The sequence below is a fragment of the Carettochelys insculpta genome, chromosome 31 (assembly GCF_033958435.1).
Source record: "Carettochelys insculpta isolate YL-2023 chromosome 31, ASM3395843v1, whole genome shotgun sequence".
Lineage (NCBI taxonomy): Eukaryota > Metazoa > Chordata > Testudines > Carettochelyidae > Carettochelys > Carettochelys insculpta.
In genome coordinates, this window is record NC_134167.1 from 7,449,668 (window position 1) to 7,471,144 (window position 21,477).

Here is a 21,477-nt window from a genome sequence, read left to right on the forward strand (position 1 = left end):
GTCACATTCCATGTGGGACAGCAGCAGTGTCCTACACATGCTTTTGCTTCGGTGTAAATCAATCCTAGGATTGCTGAGAAATGGCCATGCAGGGGCAGGTTAATCCATAATTGTCCACTCTAAAGCTGCCTTTGAAATGGGACCTTCCCCCTCCCCTTCTCTTCTACACTGGACAGGCTACTGGGCCAACCTGGTGTGTCAGCCCCTACAAGAGTCATTTGGCTGACAGTCCAGATGTCATTGCCCAAAGAGGGAAGCCAAGAGGACACAGAGTATTACCTGCCCAGGCTCTGCAGAATGTAGCCTTGTTAGCTTTTGTTCAGCTTTGCACGGCAATGTTTGTTGTGATGCATGGTTTGTCGTTATCCCTTCTGTTTACTATCATGACAAACAACTGAAGAGAAGTAATTCCATATATACAAACATCTCAGCTAAATGCTCACTGGAGATCTCGGGCGGAGACATTCAGCTGACAGCTTGGTTTACAAAGAACTGTATATTTCTTCAGCTTGAGTCACAATAACAAAGCCATTTGCAGAGACCATAATATTTTCTAACATGGCAATTAGGAAAACTACCCAGAGAAACTTTGCCATGACCTCATTCTGCCTCTGAGCATGGAATCTCCAGAGTTTTCACGCTACACAAGCCGGGTAGATCTAGCCTAACCTTAAGGTGACCAACCATCCTGTATTGAGTGGGATGGTCCTCTACTTGGGATGCCAACAAAGCATCCTGACTTATTTTTTTAAAGGGACAAATTGTCCCCTATTTAGGCTCTTGGGGGCTGGGGATGGGCATGGCCATGGCTGCCGCTTCCCTGGGGCTCAGGGTTGGGGGTGCCAGTTCCCCAAGGCTTGATGCAGCCAGGAGGCGCTGCCCCTTGCCCCCATATCTCCCTGTCCCATATTTGGGACAGGGAAATATGGTCACCCTAAGGAGGGATGTGTGGATGCACAGAGATATGTCTTGGAAAGATGGCACCAACTGATGAGACAAATTTAATTGGCTTTGTCAAAAGGTGGGCTGGAGTTTGGTCAAAGGCAGCTGGGCTAGAATTGCCATGGATTCTGGGAATTCAGCTAACTTCAGTGGAGCTCTGGTTCACGCACAATATTCTCCTTGGCTGTACAGCTTGTATCTCCTACTTGCTGTCTCACCAAGCCTGGTTCCCAGAATCTGTTGCAGCTGTGGCTCTGCTGTTTTCAGCATTCTGTCTTTTGCAACTTCATTTCAAATGGCTTTGACTGAACTCTGGCTCAACCCAGTAACACATTCAAGGAGTACCCAACAGCTCTGCCTCTCAGCCACAGGTCTAATTACTTAATATGCTCTTGCTCCAAGCAAAGACAGCCCTAACTGAGACTTCCACAGGGAGAGAGCTGAGTTCTTAAGGGGGTTGGGGCTCAGCATCACCTGTGTCAGGTGTGCCTCTGCCTTCTCAGGTTAAGGGAATGAGTCCAAGGAGGTCACATGATTGGAGGGTGTGACTCAGAACTGGGCCTGCTCAGGAATATAAGGGGACCCTGCATTCAGCTGCAGGCTCCCATTACATGATCTTCTGGAATCTTTCTCATCAGGTGGGTGGGTGGTCTACAGCTGGTCCAGGTGAGTCTGCCTGGGACAGATGATGTGCTTCATTATTCAGCTGTGCTGCTGCTATTAAATACACCATATGTGCTGTGCCAGTACAAGACTATCCTAAGCCTGTTGCAATGTTAGTGGTTGAGATTGTTCCTTCCTTGGGTGCTAGGGTCAACTGAAATTAGAATTGCTCTGCACTGGTTCTGTAGCCTGCATTCTGTTGTCATGTCCCTTGTAGTATGCTCTGATCCTTGTGATTCTCTCAGATACAGGTCTGAGTGCAACTGGGGTTGGGGAAGGAAAGAACTTGATTCAAGATAAATGCTTTGTGAAATAACTGACTGGAGCTCTAGCATCTTCTGCAGCAGTTGAGCTGCTGTCTAGAAGCCTGGCATAGCTGCCACATTGAGTTTTTGGGGCAAATAGGGCACTGAGCCCAGGGTCTACAGCTGTGGTTCTCACAGTGGGGGTCAGAAGCCCCCAGAAGGTTGCTAGGTTATTATATGGATAATTGTGAGCTGTCAGCCTCCACCCAAATGCTGCTTTGCCTCCAGAATTTATAATGTTACAGAGATGAAAAAGTGTTTTTAACTTACAAGGGCAGGGGAGTTGCACTCAAAGGCTTGCTGTGTGAAAGGGGTCACCAGTCCAAAGTTTTGAGAACCACAGGTGTCACTGGGAAGTCCAGCATTTTGTACCACTGGGCTACCTCAGAGTTTGGTGGTTCTACTGGGCTACATCTGGGGGGGAAACATGGCCTAACCAAGAAGGTCCTGGACTAAGAGAGCTGTGTGCTATTTTCTGCTATGGTGTGATCTCAGGTGGAGCCCTTGTGTGCTCTTGGATCCTTCAGCAGGAAGTGAGGTTGTGTGGGCCAAGTTCTGCAGCCCTTAGTAATTCATTGCCCTCAATGGGAATTCTGGTGAACACCCAGCTAGGGAAGGCAACCTCCTTCTGGGCTTATCCACAGGAGTCTGTTGGATTCCCAGCCAGATAGCCAAGGCTTTTCAGCTCAACATGCAGCAGCCTCTGCTTTTAGCTCTGGAAGTCCCTGTTCAATGTTCTCTCTAATCTTTTCCATCCATGTGCAGAATAATTATGTACATTGAGGCATGTGCCAATGTTCACCACCAGCAGAAATAAAAATCCTAGGTGTGGGCACTCTGCTAATCAGCTGGGCAGCATTGCAGTCTTGGCAGAGGAACTGCATGAGCACACAACTTACAGGGAACTCTGTGTGTGTCTCTGATTTGGCCCTGATAACAACCACCCATAATGTTTCCAGCTGTATCAGCAGCTCTCTGTTGCCTGTTGTGTTTTTCAGTCATGTGTCTGGAGGACAGAGACATAGGCTCTTGCGGCTCCTTCACCTTGAAATGGTTCTTTAACAAGACCCAGACTGCACATTGCCCCACCTTTTGGTATGGGGGCTGTGAAGGAAACAGGAACAGGTTTGAGACCCAGGAGTTGTGTAAATCCATCTGTCTGTCCTTAGCAGGGCAGACGCTGCTGCTGCAATCCCCTGGGGAGTCTCCACAGTCTAAGTCCAGGCCTGGATGTACCACTAGGGAAGGTGTGAGGCACATTCAGGAGAGTGAGTGAGCTTCTGGCATCTCTTGTTATGTGTGTCAGGTTAAGCTGCTGCCCATCCTCTGCCACTGAACAGCAGCCACCCTTGTGTCCAGAGCACACGTTACATGGAAACTGTGGTGCTTAATATGCAACAAATGACATTTTCACCCCAGCAGCAGCCAGTCAGTTTGCAGCCACCCTGCATCTGGCAAAGTGGGTCTTTGTCCATGAAAGCTTATTCTCTGATAAGACTGTTAGTCCATAAGGTACAACAGGACTTCTCATTGGCTTGTTTTTTCTTTTTGTTTGCATAGTATTCTGCTTGCTGTGGCTGGTGTTCCCTTGACATCCACTCTGCCCAATTGCTGCCCATGTGGTGAGCTGGGAAACCACATCCCAATTTCAAATACAGTTTTATGCCAAGAGATCCCCAAGTCTATCCCCTTCATGGCCAGGCTGGTCTCCATCCACAAACCTGATCTTGCTCTTCATTATTGTAAACAGCTTGTCAAGGTGGCTCAGCAGTCAACTGAGAGGCAGGAATGACGTAAAATGAAGAAAGTGAAATAACCACAAGAAACCAGGAAGCCTCTTCCATCCTGGCATCTGTCCTTTTAATGCACTTTAAGTGTTTGTCCCCAAAGGATCACTTCTGATTTGGAGGAAGAAGAACAAAGCAGAACAGTCATACGGTGTGGGAAGGAGAGTTGGATTTTAATCCACCCCTCTGTAAATCCCCATTGAGTTTGCAGCTGAGGAAATTGGCCCCTGAAAAAGTGCAGAAATATGCCAGGAGTGGGTTTGCATGAGCAGAGCCAGGAACAAACTCCAAAGCCTGCAAGTTGCTTGTCCAAGGTATAGTCAAGCTCCTGACTCTAGAGAAAATAGATATTTTAGGGTGCACTCAAAAGCAGTTGAAAATCAGATTTGGATGTTATCCACCTATTCACTACACCTATCTTAAACTTTTTGTAGTGAGAGATCACCTAATATTGAGTACGTGCTTTCCAAATTTCCCATTTTTGAATAGTAAGTCATAGGGCAAGAGTAAAAAGTCAAGCACATCCCCTAATTTTTTGTATGATTGAAATAAGTATCTGGTAATTAGGAATTAACGAATGCCAAGATTGAGACCATTTCAATTAATTATTTATCAGGATATTTTTTTCACAGTATTAGCATAGTTAATTATATCTTCATGCACCCATGCTAAAGATTATCTCTAGTTCTCTCCCACCCATATGGAATCTCACGTTTAGTAAAAATACTGTTTAGTGCTTTTCTTCAGTAGATCTCAAAACTCTTCACAAGAGAGGAAAGTATAATCATCCTTCCCACCCCCATTTTAAACTGGCATGGGTAGGTGAAGCAATTTGCCCAAAGCCAGAAATAGACAGCAAACCAGCACTCTGATGAATGAAATTTTTAATATGCTGCTACATGTGGGGTTTAGTGATTTAATTTCTGGAGAAAAAGAGACACAACTAAATATAAAAATGGTATATTTAGCCACTTAAAAAAACCTGAAGTAGAACGTCACCCAAATCAAAGGACCTTGCCTGTTTTAGGCCAATCTTAGCGTAACCACATCATATAGTGAGCTTTAGGTCCTGCAGAACTCAAGCTAACTAGACAATTTGTGGGCAGTGAAGGAACCTACCAAGTCTCATTCTCTCATGCCTTAGAAGCTCAAGGAGGGCAACTTTATGCACCTAAGTACAGTAGTAATGAGATCTTCATCTGCATTTCAAGGTCATGCTGCACTGGAGTCTGCCAAATAACATGTGATGTAAAAGAAGAGTGAAACTTGCGACATTGCCAGTTTATGTCCCACAATCACAAAAAAGATAAAAAAAAGATGAAAATTTAATTAAAAAGTAATGACACCAACATTTTTCACAGGTTTGCCAAATTTGTTTTTAGTCAGCCAAAGACAGAAACAAGGCAACCCCTGAATTTTTACATTTTATTTAATTACATAAACATTAATAAGGTACAGAAAGCCAAGAAAGGTGACATGACAAAAGTTAAATGTATGAATTTAACATGAATTATTCCAACTTCAATGCTTTCAAACACCTACTCTAAATTAACTTTCACATCTCTAGAATTGCACCAAACAACCAACTTCAATTTTGCCCTCTAAGTACAACTAATAAAGAACATATACAACATCTCACTTTGTCAACAGTTCACACTAAATCAATACCTGAAAACCAGTCATGACAAAACGCTGTACCTCCACACAAATACTAATTTAACAATAAAGCACCTATATAAAACATCCACCTTATCACCCTTAAGCATCCACTTTATTCAGTAAGCATAAAAACCTATTAAAACACCATGATTACTTCTTACACCAACATACACAAAAACCAAAATTCCTCCAACCGTTCTGACATAATATGTGCAAAGTTAAAATTGAATGTGTGGCACAACTTAAGTAGTGTGACTGTTTACGTAGAGTAGGTGCTTCAAAGCAGAAGTAACAGAAAATTTTCAGGTTAGCTTTTTAGTTTGTTTCATTTCAGAAATGTGTGAGAGATCCACAGTTTTGATATTAAGTATTATCTGGAGTAAATATTAATCTGTTCAATCTTAAGAATACAAAATTAAGAAAGAGTTGTCACCTCTAATTACTCCTCCCAAACAAACATATGCCTTCCCTTAAATTACATCTTTGCCCTTGCAGTAGGAGGTTGTGATATATTAATAATAGTAAGGTATGAGCCAACAGTGTGCACTTGTTTGAGGTCTGTGAATTACAGGTCTACAGTTATTCCTTGGTAAGTGGTGATGAAGCTGTCAGTAAAAACAAAAAACAAAAACAAAAAAAAAGTATTTGTCACCCAGCTATATAGAAGTGAGACATTTAAGTCAAAGGAACACATTTTCTAAGATGTCTAACTCTTTTACATAAAATCTGGTAGTCACTTTGCTAAAACACATTGTAAATAGTTGATTATGTAGCTCGATGAAATCAACATTTACATGCAAATAACCAGTTCCACTGACAATTTCTAATTGGTGATAGAAAGTTGATTCCATATGGCAGCATGGGTACGATACTGTTTTGATATAAAAATAGGCTTTCTTATTGGCTGGGAGAAATATTAATAGTGTGTGAAAGACCTTTCAACATTCTTAAGCGTGGCCACCCACATCCAACTTCTCAGGTTTCTTCTATGCTTTACTAATAGTTTTTACCAGGCTTTCCTGAATAATTTTCATATGATTGCTTGATGATTTGGGCTTCTGTTTGGCAACCAGTAAGATTTACTTGCATCAAGTTTCTATTGGCTACAGCAGAAAAGTTAAGTTTCATGAACAAATGAATTAAAAAAGATATATTCTGATTTTCTATTACAATATGAAAGTACAATGCGCAAAGCATGATTTATGGAATCCTTAGTAAAAGACAGTTTAAGACATACATGATTATACAATAAGATGACATAACAGTTTGAAGTTGGCAGATAGTTCTCTGCTCGGACCTTCCTATTCAGTAACTGTTTTCCCAGTCTTCAGGCAGTGCTGTGGTGCCACAAGTAATTGTTTGTTTGTAATATACTGACTATTAACATTAAGGTGAGAGAAGCAAGTCAATTTGTTCAGTTATCCTTCCTATGCATTTTCATACCAAGGTTCTGGACATGGTATAAACCTGAAGAAGAAACAAAAAATAGTATTTTAAAGACATATTACATTATGCAAGAGATTTCACATGGCTTGAGAAAATGTATTAATAAACTCCTTCAGCTGAACTTAGATTCATTGTGTGACTTTCTCATTTGTCTTGCACAGACTTGGCATTCTCTTAAGTCAGTTACAAAAGACTTAAAATGCTATGTGAGGTTCTAGATAAACATAAAATACGCATGTTACATATTTAAAGACAGGACAAAACTTAACATACAATTGGACAAGAGGATAAAGCGCAGACTGCTTATTTAAAATAGAAATCTTACTTTTGGATTAATGGTATACAGTTCAAACTCAGGAATGCACTGGTGAAATACACAGAGGCACAAAACAACAAATGAGAATTTACATTTGCAAAGACTAATGCATCAAACATAATAGGAGAATAATTAAGAGAATATCAATGCATTTTAAGAAGAGCAAATCTGCCTCACTCACTAAATTAGCACTATACACAGCAAGCAAAACGGTACAACAATGGCTATAAAGTGAACATGATCTGAAAGCTAATTCTACAAACTACTTATTATACTTGTGTAAACCACTGCACCAAAGAGTTCAAAAGTCTTTATAAAGCATCAGGAATTAGATGAAGAGCAGCAAGTAATTTAATTTTGCTATCGAGCTTTGTAAAAGAAAAAGGAAATTGTAAAAACAGATTTATGATAAAAGTTCCATGGAACATTCTTTTTCTGATATTACCAGTAACAACAGAATAATATATACCGAGAAGCTCAGAAAACAGGGCAAAAAACCCTAAAAAACTTGACATCACAAATGATAAGAAAAATAAAGAGAGAGGGTCCAGGACAAAATTTAATATGGACAACGATAAAGAGAATGCGATAAGCCCTGGAATTGTTTTACAAGTGGCAGATTCAGACCAATCATTACAAAACTATCCCAGTACCTTCCCTTTCTGGGCTTACCAGCAAAACAGCAGGAGGTCAGATCTCCAGGAGCACAGTAAGCAGGGCAGAAAGCCGGAGACTTGGCTGCAGAATTCCAGGCAAGTTGGAAGCGCAGCATGCAGAGCAGGGTCAGGAGGACTCCGGACACAGTTTTACAGAGGTACCGTAATTATTGCCTGTTGAGACCTGCACCCTGTTTACAGGGTGTTCATTCAGGCCAGCTAGCTGCTCTTAGCCTAGTGCCAAGAGACTGGAGGGTCAAGACCAGATTCCCTGATTACAGAGCTGTCACTGGCCTCAGGCTGTGGAGGAAACACACTGCCAAGGGACCCTCAGAGACTCAGACCCTAGTTACAGGGAGCGCAAGCGGCCCGTGTTAGTGAGATAGCTCTAATCTCCCAGAGTTCTAAAGAGAACTGAAACCTGTACCCCGATTACAGGGTGGTCACTGGGATTAGCCAACCAGCGGAGACGGCAGCCTGAATTACAGGAAGGTCAAGCTCCTCGAAGTACCACAGGGCTCACTTTATCCCATTCTACCGACACCTCTGACACGCACCCTCATTACAGGGGTGTCACGCTGTCCACTCGAGCAGAGTACAGCATAGTGCCAAATGAGTGAGCGGACGCAGACCCGGACCCTACTTACAGGGCGGGCACGCTGCTCCGGGTTCCACAGAGCTCAACGTCCCCCAGCAGCCAAAGGGACACAAACTCTCCCCTCATTACAGGGCCAGGACTCAAACCAGCTGGCTGCAGTTGGCGACAAAAGAATGAAGGACAGAGACCTGAACCCTGGATACAGGGTGGCCACGCTGCCCAAGTAGGAGGGGATAAGGCACGAGCTGTGACGCTCAGCCTCGCGTCCTAAATCACGCCCCTTAACGGTCAATCACCGTCATCAGCCCCCTAAAAGGGAGCTCAGCTTAAGCAGAGCGGAAGGGGTGGACCAAGTCCCCATATGAAGGGGTCTCACAATGTCCAAGGCACTGAAAGGTGACACCCGAGCCCTTACCCTTCCCTTTGGTGAGGAGAAACGATCACACATTTAAATATGCTTCGAGCTCCTTTTCTGATTCTGGGAGGAGGAAAGAAAAAGCGCTGCAGCGGCTTAACTTAAAAAAATTAAAATAAAGAAAGTAAAAACCTTTCACACCCACTCGTATCACAGGCTCTCACAAACACACGTCTACAAAACAAAGGGAGACTTCCCAGAACAGAAAGAGAGCTCGTGGCAGAAGGTCTCTCGACCAGCGTTCAGCTTGACCAGTCTTCCTCCCCTCAAAAACACAAAGGGAAAAGGGACAAGACCAGCACCCTGATTACAGGGTGGGGTCAAAGTGACTAGCCCAACAACCCAAAGGGGAAAGGACCCAAGCCCCTCTTACGGGACGGTCCCTCGGGCTAGCCGATTAATGGGAAATACCTTTATTTACAAGAGAAAAGGAGGAGACCCGAACCCTACTTACAGGGTGGTCGCTCAGCCCAAAGCATTCAGGGGAACCTAGTCCTCCCTTAAGAGGAGGCACGTGACATGCCCCCTAATTACAGGGCAGGCAGTCAAATTCAGCAGGCTGAGGATAGGACACAATTCCAAATGAGCAAAGACCTGAACCCCGGTTACAAGGAGGTCACACTGCTCCAGTAACATCAGTCTTTTCCAGAAGCAAGGGGGACGTGACTCTCGCCCTTTTTACAAGGTGGTCACTCTGACTAGCTGTATTAAGGAGCGTAATTACAATGAGACAGCTCTAGACCTGAACCCTGAATACAGGGTGGTCATGCTCCTCTGGGCCCTCAAGATAACCCTAAACCCCCAAAAGTGAGAAGGATTGGACCTCAACCCTAATTACAGGGCGGTCCCTCTGATTAGAAGGCTAAAGGCGCATAAAGCCAAGGAGTAAACGGGCAGAGACCTAGCCCCGACATTACAGGGCGGTCATGCTCTGCAAGTTATCAGAGAGCTCAGTATTTCTCCTTCTTCAGAGTAATGACAGTCGCACCCCAATTGCCGTTGGCCACGCTCACTAGACTGCCAGTGAGGTACGATGCCAAAACAGCAAGAGGGCAGAGAACTGGCCTGAATAATAGGGAAGGGGAGTCCCTCTGCTCCGAGTTCCAAAGAGCTCAGTATCCCCCAGAAGCAACAGGAATGTGACTTGCACCCTGATTACAGGGTTGTCATCCTGACTAGAGTCCATAACAAGGCGTAATGCTGAATGAGCAAGTGGGCAAAGACCTGGACCTTGGCTACAGGGCGGTCACATTCGTTACGTTACCCAAGAGCTCCAAGTCCCTCGAAAGTGAGGGGGAGGTGACTTGTACCCTGATTACAGGGTAGGCATTCTGAGTATCCCGCTAACAGAGAATTACGTCCAAAGGATAAAACAGCACGGACACGGACCCTGCTTACAGGGCGGTCATGCGCCACGAGGTGTTCGTGGGCTCGACATGCCCCATAAGGTGTTATTAAATGACCTGAGCCCTGATTACTGGGATGGAACTGTGCCCGGAGTCCCTTTCCTTCTCTCCTCCAGCTTCAGTGACTTGTCTTCTTTCCTCCTCTTCGCTTGATGTTCCTGGTGCTCCCTTCTTCACCTTATGTGCTTGGAGCTGCCTGAAAGAGAGAGAGAGAGCATGAGCACTCGGGCCCGTGTAAGTCAGTCGCCCTGACGACAAACGCACCTCCCTGATTCAAACTGAGTGTAAACTACCCAAACAAGGTGGTTGTTCGCATCTGCAAACAGCCTGGACGTTCGGCCTCTCGCCCATACGTTCCTCAAACACTTGCACAGTGACTTGCCCGACTTCTCAAACCACACTTGTCGGGTGAGAAAACTACCGAACCCATCCGGCTCTGGAGCCTCAATCTCCACATTTCCCCTTGACAACTCTTTTACCAGGCAGTCACCATACAAATCAAGAGGAATTACGTGATTAAGGGCAGTAGGGAATGAACGGACAAGTAGTCCAAAAGCAGCGTCCCAGCATGTGCTGCCTGGGTTGACTTAGTCCAAAACTATCCCAGTACCTTCCCTTTCTGGGCTTACCAGCAAAAGCAGCAGGCGGTTGGATCTCCAGGAGCACAGTAAGCAGGGCAGAAAGCCGGAGACTTGGCTGCAGAATTCCAGGCAAGTTGGAAGCGCAGCATGCAGAGCAGGGTCAGGAGGACTCCGGACACAGTTTTACAGAGGTACCGTAATTATTGCCTGTTGAGACCTGCACCCTGTTTACAGGGTGTTCATTCAGGCCAGCTAGCTGCTCTTAGCCTAGTGCCAAGAGACTGGAGGGTCAAGACCAGATTCCCTGATTACAGAGCTGTCACTGGCCTCAGGCTGTGGAGGAAACACACTGCCAAGGGACCCTCAGAGACTCAGACCCTAGTTACAGGGAGCGCAAGCGGCCCGTGTTAGTGAGATAGCTCTAATCTCCCAGAGTTCTAAAGAGAACTGAAACCTGTACCCCGATTACAGGGTGGTCACTGGGATTAGCCAACCAGCGGAGACGGCAGCCTGAATTACAGGAAGGTCAAGCTCCTCGAAGTACCACAGGGCTCACTTTATCCCATTCTACCGACACCTCTGACACGCACCCTCATTACAGGGGTGTCACGCTGTCCACTCGAGCAGAGTACAGCATAGTGCCAAATGAGTGAGCGGACGCAGACCCGGACCCTACTTACAGGGCGGGCACGCTGCTCCGGGTTCCACAGAGCTCAACGTCCCCCAGCAGCCAAAGGGACACAAACTCTCCCCTCATTACAGGGCCAGGACTCAAACCAGCTGGCTGCAGTTGGCAACAAAAGAATGAAGGACAGAGACCTGAACCCTGGATACAGGGTGGCCACGCTGCCCAAGTAGGAGGGGATAAGGCACGAGCTGTGACGCTCAGCCTCGCGTCCTAAATCACGCCCCTTAACGGTCAATCACCGTCATCAGCCCCCTAAAAGGGAGCTCAGCTTAAGCAGAGCGGAAGGGGTGGACCAAGTCCCCATATGAAGGGGTCTCACAATGTCCAAGGTACTGAAAGGTGACACCCGAGCCCTTACCCTTCCCTTTGGTGAGGAGAAACGATCACACATTTAAATATGCTTCGAGCTCCTTTTCTGATTCTGGGAGGAGGAAAGAAAAAGCGCTGCAGCGGCTTAACTTAAAAAAATTAAAATAAAGAAAGTAAAAACCTTTCACACCCACTCGTATCACAGGCTCTCACAAACACACGTCTACAAAACAAAGGGAGACTTCCCAGAACAGAAAGAGAGCTCGTGGCAGAAGGTCTCTCGACCAGCGTTCAGCTTGACCAGTCTTCCTCCCCTCAAAAACACAAAGGGAAAAGGGACAAGACCAGCACCCTGATTACAGGGTGGGGTCAAAGTGACTAGCCCAACAACCCAAAGGGGAAAGGACCCAAGCCCCTCTTACGGGACGGTCCCTCGGGCTAGCCGATTAATGGGAAATACCTTTATTTACAAGAGAAAAGGAGGAGACCCGAACCCTACTTACAGGGTGGTCGCTCAGCCCAAAGCATTCAGGGGAACCTAGTCCTCCCTTAAGAGGAGGCACGTGACATGCCCCCTAATTACAGGGCAGGCAGTCAAATTCAGCAGGCTGAGGATAGGACACAATTCCAAATGAGCAAAGACCTGAACCCCGGTTACAAGGAGGTCACACTGCTCCAGTAACATCAGTCTTTTCCAGAAGCAAGGGGGACGTGACTCTCGCCCTTTTTACAAGGTGGTCACTCTGACTAGCTGTATTAAGGAGCGTAATTACAATGAGACAGCTCTAGACCTGAACCCTGAATACAGGGTGGTCATGCTCCTCTGGGCCCTCAAGATAACCCTAAACCCCCAAAAGTGAGAAGGATTGGACCTCAACCCTAATTACAGGGCGGTCCCTCTGATTAGAAGGCTAAAGGCGCATAAAGCCAAGGAGTAAACGGGCAGAGACCTAGCCCCGACATTACAGGGCGGTCATGCTCTGCAAGTTATCAGAGAGCTCAGTATTTCTCCTTCTTCAGAGTAATGACAGTCGCACCCCAATTGCCATTGGCCACGCTCACTAGACTGCCAGTGAGGTACGATGCCAAAACAGCAAGAGGGCAGAGAACTGGCCTGAATAATAGGGAAGGGGAGTCCCTCTGCTCCGAGTTCCAAAGAGCTCAGTATCCCCCAGAAGCAACAGGAATGTGACTTGCACCCTGATTACAGGGTTGTCATCCTGACTAGAGTCCATAACAAGGCGTAATGCTGAATGAGCAAGTGGGCAAAGACCTGGACCTTGGCTACAGGGCGGTCACATTCGTTACGTTACCCAAGAGCTCCAAGTCCCTCGAAAGTGAGGGGGAGGTGACTTGTACCCTGATTACAGGGTAGGCATTCTGAGTATCCCGCTAACAGAGAATTACGTCCAAAGGATAAAACAGCACGGACACGGACCCTGCTTACAGGGCGGTCATGCGCCACGAGGTGTTCGTGGGCTCGACATGCCCCATAAGGTGTTATTAAATGACCTGAGCCCTGATTACTGGGATGGAACTGTGCCCGGAGTCCCTTTCCTTCTCTCCTCCAGCTTCAGTGACTTGTCTTCTTTCCTCCTCTTCGCTTGATGTTCCTGGTGCTCCCTTCTTCACCTTATGTGCTTGGAGCTGCCTGAAAGAGAGAGAGAGAGCATGAGCACTCGGGCCCGTGTAAGTCAGTCGCCCTGACGACAAACGCACCTCCCTGATTCAAACTGAGTGTAAACTACCCAAACAAGGTGGTTGTTCGCATCTGCAAACAGCCTGGACGTTCGGCCTCTCGCCCATACGTTCCTCAAACACTTGCACAGTGACTTGCCCGACTTCTCAAACCACACTTGTCGGGTGAGAAAACTACCGAACCCATCCGGCTCTGGAGCCTCAATCTCCACATTTCCCCTTGACAACTCTTTTACCAGGCAGTCACCATACAAATCAAGAGGAATTACGTGATTAAGGGCAGTAGGGAATGAACGGACAAGTAGTCCAAAAGCAGCGTCCCAGCATGTGCTGCCTGGGTTGACTTAGTCCAAAACTATCCCAGTACCTTCCCTTTCTGGGCTTACCAGCAAAAGCAGCAGGCGGTTGGATCTCCAGGAGCACAGTAAGCAGGGCAGAAAGCCGGAGACTTGGCTGCAGAATTCCAGGCAAGTTGGAAGCGCAGCATGCAGAGCAGGGTCAGGAGGACTCCGGACACAGTTTTACAGAGGTACCGTAATTATTGCCTGTTGAGACCTGCACCCTGTTTACAGGGTGTTCATTCAGGCCAGCTAGCTGCTCTTAGCCTAGTGCCAAGAGACTGGAGGGTCAAGACCAGATTCCCTGATTACAGAGCTGTCACTGGCCTCAGGCTGTGGAGGAAACACACTGCCAAGGGACCCTCAGAGACTCAGACCCTAGTTACAGGGAGCGCAAGCGGCCCGTGTTAGTGAGATAGCTCTAATCTCCCAGAGTTCTAAAGAGAACTGAAACCTGTACCCCGATTACAGGGTGGTCACTGGGATTAGCCAACCAGCGGAGACGGCAGCCTGAATTACAGGAAGGTCAAGCTCCTCGAAGTACCACAGGGCTCACTTTATCCCATTCTACCGACACCTCTGACACGCACCCTCATTACAGGGGTGTCACGCTGTCCACTCGAGCAGAGTACAGCATAGTGCCAAATGAGTGAGCGGACGCAGACCCGGACCCTACTTACAGGGCGGGCACGCTGCTCCGGGTTCCACAGAGCTCAACGTCCCCCAGCAGCCAAAGGGACACAAACTCTCCCCTCATTACAGGGCCAGGACTCAAACCAGCTGGCTGCAGTTGGCGACAAAAGAATGAAGGACAGAGACCTGAACCCTGGATACAGGGTGGCCACGCTGCCCAAGTAGGAGGGGATAAGGCACGAGCTGTGACGCTCAGCCTCGCGTCCTAAATCACGCCCCTTAACGGTCAATCACCGTCATCAGCCCCCTAAAAGGGAGCTCAGCTTAAGCAGAGCGGAAGGGGTGGACCAAGTCCCCATATGAAGGGGTCTCACAATGTCCAAGGCACTGAAAGGTGACACCCGAGCCCTTACCCTTCCCTTTGGTGAGGAGAAACGATCACACATTTAAATATGCTTCGAGCTCCTTTTCTGATTCTGGGAGGAGGAAAGAAAAAGCGCTGCAGCGGCTTAACTTAAAAAAATTAAAATAAAGAAAGTAAAAACCTTTCACACCCACTCGTATCACAGGCTCTCACAAACACACGTCTACAAAACAAAGGGAGACTTCCCAGAACAGAAAGAGAGCTCGTGGCAGAAGGTCTCTCGACCAGCGTTCAGCTTGACCAGTCTTCCTCCCCTCAAAAACACAAAGGGAAAAGGGACAAGACCAGCACCCTGATTACAGGGTGGGGTCAAAGTGACTAGCCCAACAACCCAAAGGGGAAAGGACCCAAGCCCCTCTTACGGGACGGTCCCTCGGGCTAGCCGATTAATGGGAAATACCTTTATTTACAAGAGAAAAGGAGGAGACCCGAACCCTACTTACAGGGTGGTCGCTCAGCCCAAAGCATTCAGGGGAACCTAGTCCTCCCTTAAGAGGAGGCACGTGACATGCCCCCTAATTACAGGGCAGGCAGTCAAATTCAGCAGGCTGAGGATAGGACACAATTCCAAATGAGCAAAGACCTGAACCCCGGTTACAAGGAGGTCACACTGCTCCAGTAACATCAGTCTTTTCCAAAAGCAAGGGGGACGTGACTCTCGCCCTTTTTACAAGGTGGTCACTCTGACTAGCTGTATTAAGGAGCGTAATTACAATGAGACAGCTCTAGACCTGAACCCTGAATACAGGGTGGTCATGCTCCTCTGGGCCCTCAAGATAACCCTAAACCCCCAAAAGTGAGAAGGATTGGACCTCAACCCTAATTACAGGGCGGTCCCTCTGATTAGAAGGCTAAAGGCGCATAAAGCCAAGGAGTAAACGGGCAGAGACCTAGCCCCGACATTACAGGGCGGTCATGCTCTGCAAGTTATCAGAGAGCTCAGTATTTCTCCTTCTTCAGAGTAATGACAGTCGCACCCCAATTGCCGTTGGCCACGCTCACTAGACTGCCAGTGAGGTACGATGCCAAAACAGCAAGAGGGCAGAGAACTGGCCTGAATAATAGGGAAGGGGAGTCCCTCTGCTCCGAGTTCCAAAGAGCTCAGTATCCCCCAGAAGCAACAGGAATGTGACTTGCACCCTGATTACAGGGTTGTCATCCTGACTAGAGTCCATAACAAGGCGTAATGCTGAATGAGCAAGTGGGCAAAGACCTGGACCCTGGCTACAGGGCGGTCACATTCGTTACGTTACCCAAGAGCTCCAAGTCCCTCGAAAGTGAGGGGGAGGTGACTTGTACCCTGATTACAGGGTAGGCATTCTGAGTATCCCGCTAACAGAGAATTACGTCCAAAGGATAAAACAGCACGGACACGGACCCTGCTTACAGGGCGGTCATGCGCCACGAGGTGTTCGTGGGCTCGACATGCCCCATAAGGTGTTATTAAATGACCTGAGCCCTGATTACTGGGATGGAACTGTGCCCGGAGTCCCTTTCCTTCTCTCCTCCAGCTTCAGTGACTTGTCTTCTTTCCTCCTCTTCGCTTGATGTTCCTGGTGCTCCCTTCTTCACCTTATGTGCTTGGAGCTGCCTGAAAGAGAGAGAGAGAGCATGAGCACTCGGGCCCGTGTAAGTCAGTCGCCCTGACGACAAACGCACCTCCCTGATTCAAACTGAGTGTAAACTACCCAAACAAGGTGGTTGTTCGCATCTGCAAACAGCCTGGACGTTCGGCCTCTCGCCCATACGTTCCTCAAACACTTGCACAGTGACTTGCCCGACTTCTCAAACCACACTTGTCGGGTGAGAAAACTACCGAACCCATCCGGCTCTGGAGCCTCAATCTCCACATTTCCCCTTGACAACTCTTTTACCAGGCAGTCACCATACAAATCAAGAGGAATTACGTGATTAAGGGCAGTAGGGGATGAACGGACAAGTAGTCCAAAAGCAGCGTCCCAGCATGTGCTGCCTGGGTTGACTTAGTCCAAAACTATCCCAGTACCTTCCCTTTCTGGGCTTACCAGCAAAAGCAGCAGGCGGTTGGATCTCCAGGAGCACAGTAAGCAGGGCAGAAAGCCGGAGACTTGGCTGCAGAATTCCAGGCAAGTTGGAAGCGCAGCATGCAGAGCAGGGTCAGGAGGACTCCGGACACAGTTTTACAGAGGTACCGTAATTATTGCCTGTTGAGACCTGCACCCTGTTTACAGGGTGTTCATTCAGGCCAGCTAGCTGCTCTTAGCCTAGTGCCAAGAGACTGGAGGGTCAAGACCAGATTCCCTGATTACAGAGCTGTCACTGGCCTCAGGCTGTGGAGGAAACACACTGCCAAGGGACCCTCAGAGACTCAGACCCTAGTTACAGGGAGCGCAAGCGGCCCGTGTTAGTGAGATAGCTCTAATCTCCCAGAGTTCTAAAGAGAACTGAAACCTGTACCCCGATTACAGGGTGGTCACTGGGATTAGCCAACCAGCGGAGACGGCAGCCTGAATTACAGGAAGGTCAAGCTCCTCGAAGTACCACAGGGCTCACTTTATCCCATTCTACCGACACCTCTGACACGCACCCTCATTACAGGGGTGTCACGCTGTCCACTCGAGCAGAGTACAGCATAGTGCCAAATGAGTGAGCGGACGCAGACCCGGACCCTACTTACAGGGCGGGCACGCTGCTCCGGGTTCCACAGAGCTCAACGTCCCCCAGCAGCCAAAGGGACACAAACTCTCCCCTCATTACAGGGCCAGGACTCAAACCAGCTGGCTGCAGTTGGCGACAAAAGAATGAAGGACAGAGACCTGAACCCTGGATACAGGGTGGCCACGCTGCCCAAGTAGGAGGGGATAAGGCACGAGCTGTGACGCTCAGCCTCGCGTCCTAAATCACGCCCCTTAACGGTCAATCACCGTCATCAGCCCCCTAAAAGGGAGCTCAGCTTAAGCAGAGCGGAAGGGGTGGACCAAGTCCCCATACGACGGGGTCTCACAATGTCCAAGGCACTGAAAGGTGACACCCGAGCCCTTACCCTTCCCTTTGGTGAGGAGAAACGATCACACATTTAAATATGCTTCGAGCTCCTTTTCTGATTCTGGGAGGAGGAAAGAAAAAGCGCTGCAGCGGCTTAACTTAAAAAAATTAAAATAAAGAAAGTAAAAACCTTTCACACCCACTCGTATCACAGGCTCTCACAAACACACGTCTACAAAACAAAGGGAGACTTCCCAGAACAGAAAGAGAGCTCGTGGCAGAAGGTCTCTCGACCAGCGTTCAGCTTGACCAGTCTTCCTCCCCTCAAAAACACAAAGGGAAAAGGGACAAGACCAGCACCCTGATTACAGGGTGGGGTCAAAGTGACTAGCCCAACAACCCAAAGGGGAAAGGACCCAAGCCCCTCTTACGGGACGGTCCCTCGGGCTAGCCGATTAATGGGAAATACCTTTATTTACAAGAGAAAAGGAGGAGACCCGAACCCTACTTACAGGGTGGTCGCTCAGCCCAAAGCATTCAGGGGAACCTAGTCCTCCCTTAAGAGGAGGCACGTGACATGCCCCCTAATTACAGGGCAGGCAGTCAAATTCAGCAGGCTGAGGATAGGACACAATTCCAAATGAGCAAAGACCTGAACCCCGGTTACAAGGAGGTCACACTGCTCCAGTAACATCAGTCTTTTCCAGAAGCAAGGGGGACGTGACTCTCGCCCTTTTTACAAGGTGGTCACTCTGACTAGCTGTATTAAGGAGCGTAATTACAATGAGACAGCTCTAGACCTGAACCCTGAATACAGGGTGGTCATGCTCCTCTGGGCCCTCAAGATAACCCTAAACCCCCAAAAGTGAGAAGGATTGGACCTCAACCCTAATTACAGGGCGGTCCCTCTGATTAGAAGGCTAAAGGCGCATAAAGCCAAGGAGTAAACGGGCAGAGACCTAGCCCCGACATTACAGGGCGGTCATGCTCTGCAAGTTATCAGAGGGCAAGAGGGCAGAGAACTGGCCTGAATAATAGGGAAGGGGAGTCCCTCTGCTCCGAGTTCCAAAGAGCTCAGTATCCCCCAGAAGCAACAGGAATGTGACTTGCACCCTGATTACAGGGTTGTCATCCTGACTAGAGTCCATAACAAGGCGTAATGCTGAATGAGCAAGTGGGCAAAGACCTGGACCTTGGCTACAGGGCGGTCACATTCGTTACGTTACCCAAGAGCTCCAAGTCCCTCGAAAGTGAGGGGGAGGTGACTTGTACCCTGATTACAGGGTAGGCATTCTGAGTATCCCGCTAACAGAGAATTACGTCCAAAGGATAAAACAGCACGGACACGGACCCTGCTTACAGGGCGGTCATGCGCCACGAGGTGTTCGTGGGCTCGACATGCCCCATAAGGTGTTATTAAATGACCTGAGCCCTGATTACTGGGATGGAACTGTGCCCGGAGTCCCTTTCCTTCTCTCCTCCAGCTTCAGTGACTTGTCTTCTTTCCTCCTCTTCGCTTGATGTTCCTGGTGCTCCCTTCTTCACCTTATGTGCTTGGAGCTGCCTGAAAGAGAGAGAGAGAGCATGAGCACTCGGGCCCGTGTAAGTCAGTCGCCCTGACGACAAACGCACCTCCCTGATTCAAACTGAGTGTAAACTACCCAAACAAGGTGGTTGTTCGCATCTGCAAACAGCCTGGACGTTCGGCCTCTCGCCCATACGTTCCTCAAACACTTGCACAGTGACTTGCCCGACTTCGAGCTGCCTGAAAGGGAGAGAGGGAGCACTCAGGTTTGTGTAAGTCAGATGCCTTGATGACGAATGTACCTCCCTGACTCAAAGTGATCCCCTCCGCCCCCAAGTACAGCGGTGCCGGGAGCTGGAGCCGACGCCGCAGCGCTCCGGGGTGGACACGAGCCCCAGCCCCGGGAAGCCGGGCGGGAGGAAAGGGGCGGCGGGAGGCTGCCGGCCCCGGGTTTTCAGGCGGGTGGACAGACGGATGGACGTGCGGACACAGCGCCCTGCCGCGCTGCGGGGGGAGGCAGGAGCGGGCGGGCAGCGGGCGGGTGCAAAGTCCGAGCAGTCCCAGCGCTGCCCCGGCTGTTACTGCGGTACCCGCAGGCCGATTACCGGCGCTCGCCGGGCTCCCTCCGCTCCCGGCCCTGCTCCGCGGCTTTGGCGGGTTGGCCCCGGGCTGCCAGAGGAGCCCGGGTCACTGAACGCCCGTGTTCTCCCGCCCCGAGCCCGTTGTGCGGGTCGCTCCTGTCGCTGGGCCACAGCCGTAAACCCAGCGCGAGAGAAGGGCGCGTGGAGCCCGCCGGGCACCGCGGGGTGTTTCCCGCCGTCCGGCCGCGGCCCCTGCCCCAGGGACCGTACGGGCAGTCACGGGCGTTGTCAGAGGGGCCAAGGACCCGATTTAGTCACTGAGACTTCCCCGCCCGCCCCGAGCCTCCTCCTGTCCCCTCACCTCCGCCTTCCCCGCCCGCCCCGAGCCTCCTGTCCCGTTACCTCCGCCTTCCCCGCCCGCCCCGAGCCTCCTCCTGTCCCGTCACCTCCGCCCTCCCCGCCCGCCCCGAGCCTCCTCCCGTCCCCTCACCTCCGCCTTCCCCGCCCGCCCCGAGCCTCCTCCTGTCCCCTCACCTCAGCCTTCCCCGCCCGCCCCGAGCCTCCTCCCGTCCCCTCACCTCCGCCTTCCCCGCCCGCCCCGAGCCGCCTCCTGTCCCCTCACCTCCGCCTTCCCCGCCCGCCCCGAGCCTCCTCCTGTCCCGTCACCTCCGCCTTCCCCGCCCGCCCCGAGCCTCCTCCTGTCCCTTCACCTCCGCCTTCCCCTCCCGCCCCGAGCCTCCTCCCGTCCCCTCACCTCCGCCTTCCCCTCCCGCCCCGAGCCTCCTCCTGTCCCCTCACCTCCACCTTCCCCGCCCGCCCCGAGCCTCCTCCTGTCCCGTCACCTCCGCCTTCCCCGCCCGCCCCGAGCCTCCTCCTGTCCCCTCACCTCCGCCTTCCCCGCCCGCCCCGAGCCTCCTCCTGTCCCCTCACCTCCGCCTTCCCCGCCCGCCCCGAGCCTCCTCCCGTCCCCTCACCTCCGCCTTCCCCGCCCGCCCCGAGCCTCCTCCTGTCCCCTCACCTCCGCCTTCCCCGCCCGCCCCGAGCCTCCTCCTGTCCCCTCACCTCCGCCTTCCCCGCCCGCCCCGAGCCTCCTCCCGTCCCCTCACCTCCGCCTTCCCCGCCCGCCCCGAGCCGCCTCCTGTCCCCTCACCTCCGCCTTCCCCGCCCGCCCCGAGCCGCCTCCTGTCCCGTCACCTCAGCCTTCCCCGCCCGCCCCGAGCCTCCTGTCCCGTCACCTCCACCTTCCCCGCCCGCCCCGAGCCTCCTCCTGTCCCGTCACCTCCGCCTTCCCCGCCCGCCCCGAGCCTCCTCCCGTCCCCTCACCTCCGCCTTCCCCTCCCGCCCCGAGCCTCCTCCTGTCCCGTCACCTCCGCCTTCCCCGCCCGCCCCGAGCCTCCTCCCGTCCCCTCACCTCCGCCTTCCCCGCCCGCCCCGAGCCTCCTCCCGTCCCGTCACCTCCGCCTTCCCCGCCCGCCCCGAGCCTCCTCCCGTCCCGTCACCTCAGCCTTCCCCGCCCGCCCCGAGCCTCCTGTCCCCTCACCTC

The 21,477-nt window shown here is 50.4% G+C and overlaps 1 long non-coding RNA gene across 1 annotated transcript; it reads right to left on the reverse strand.

Annotated features, from left to right (window-relative positions):
* Positions 1 to 5,108: 5,108 nt before the first annotated feature.
* Positions 5,109 to 19,576, reverse strand: LOC142004285 (uncharacterized). Its single transcript, XR_012642964.1, has 6 exons — positions 19,490 to 19,576; positions 16,889 to 19,392; positions 13,856 to 16,455; positions 10,823 to 13,422; positions 7,791 to 10,389; positions 5,109 to 6,823 (listed from the first exon to the last, which is right to left on the reverse strand). It is a non-coding gene; the product is annotated as an uncharacterized LOC142004285 (long non-coding RNA).
* Between the last annotated feature and the right edge of the window lie 1,901 nt (positions 19,577 to 21,477).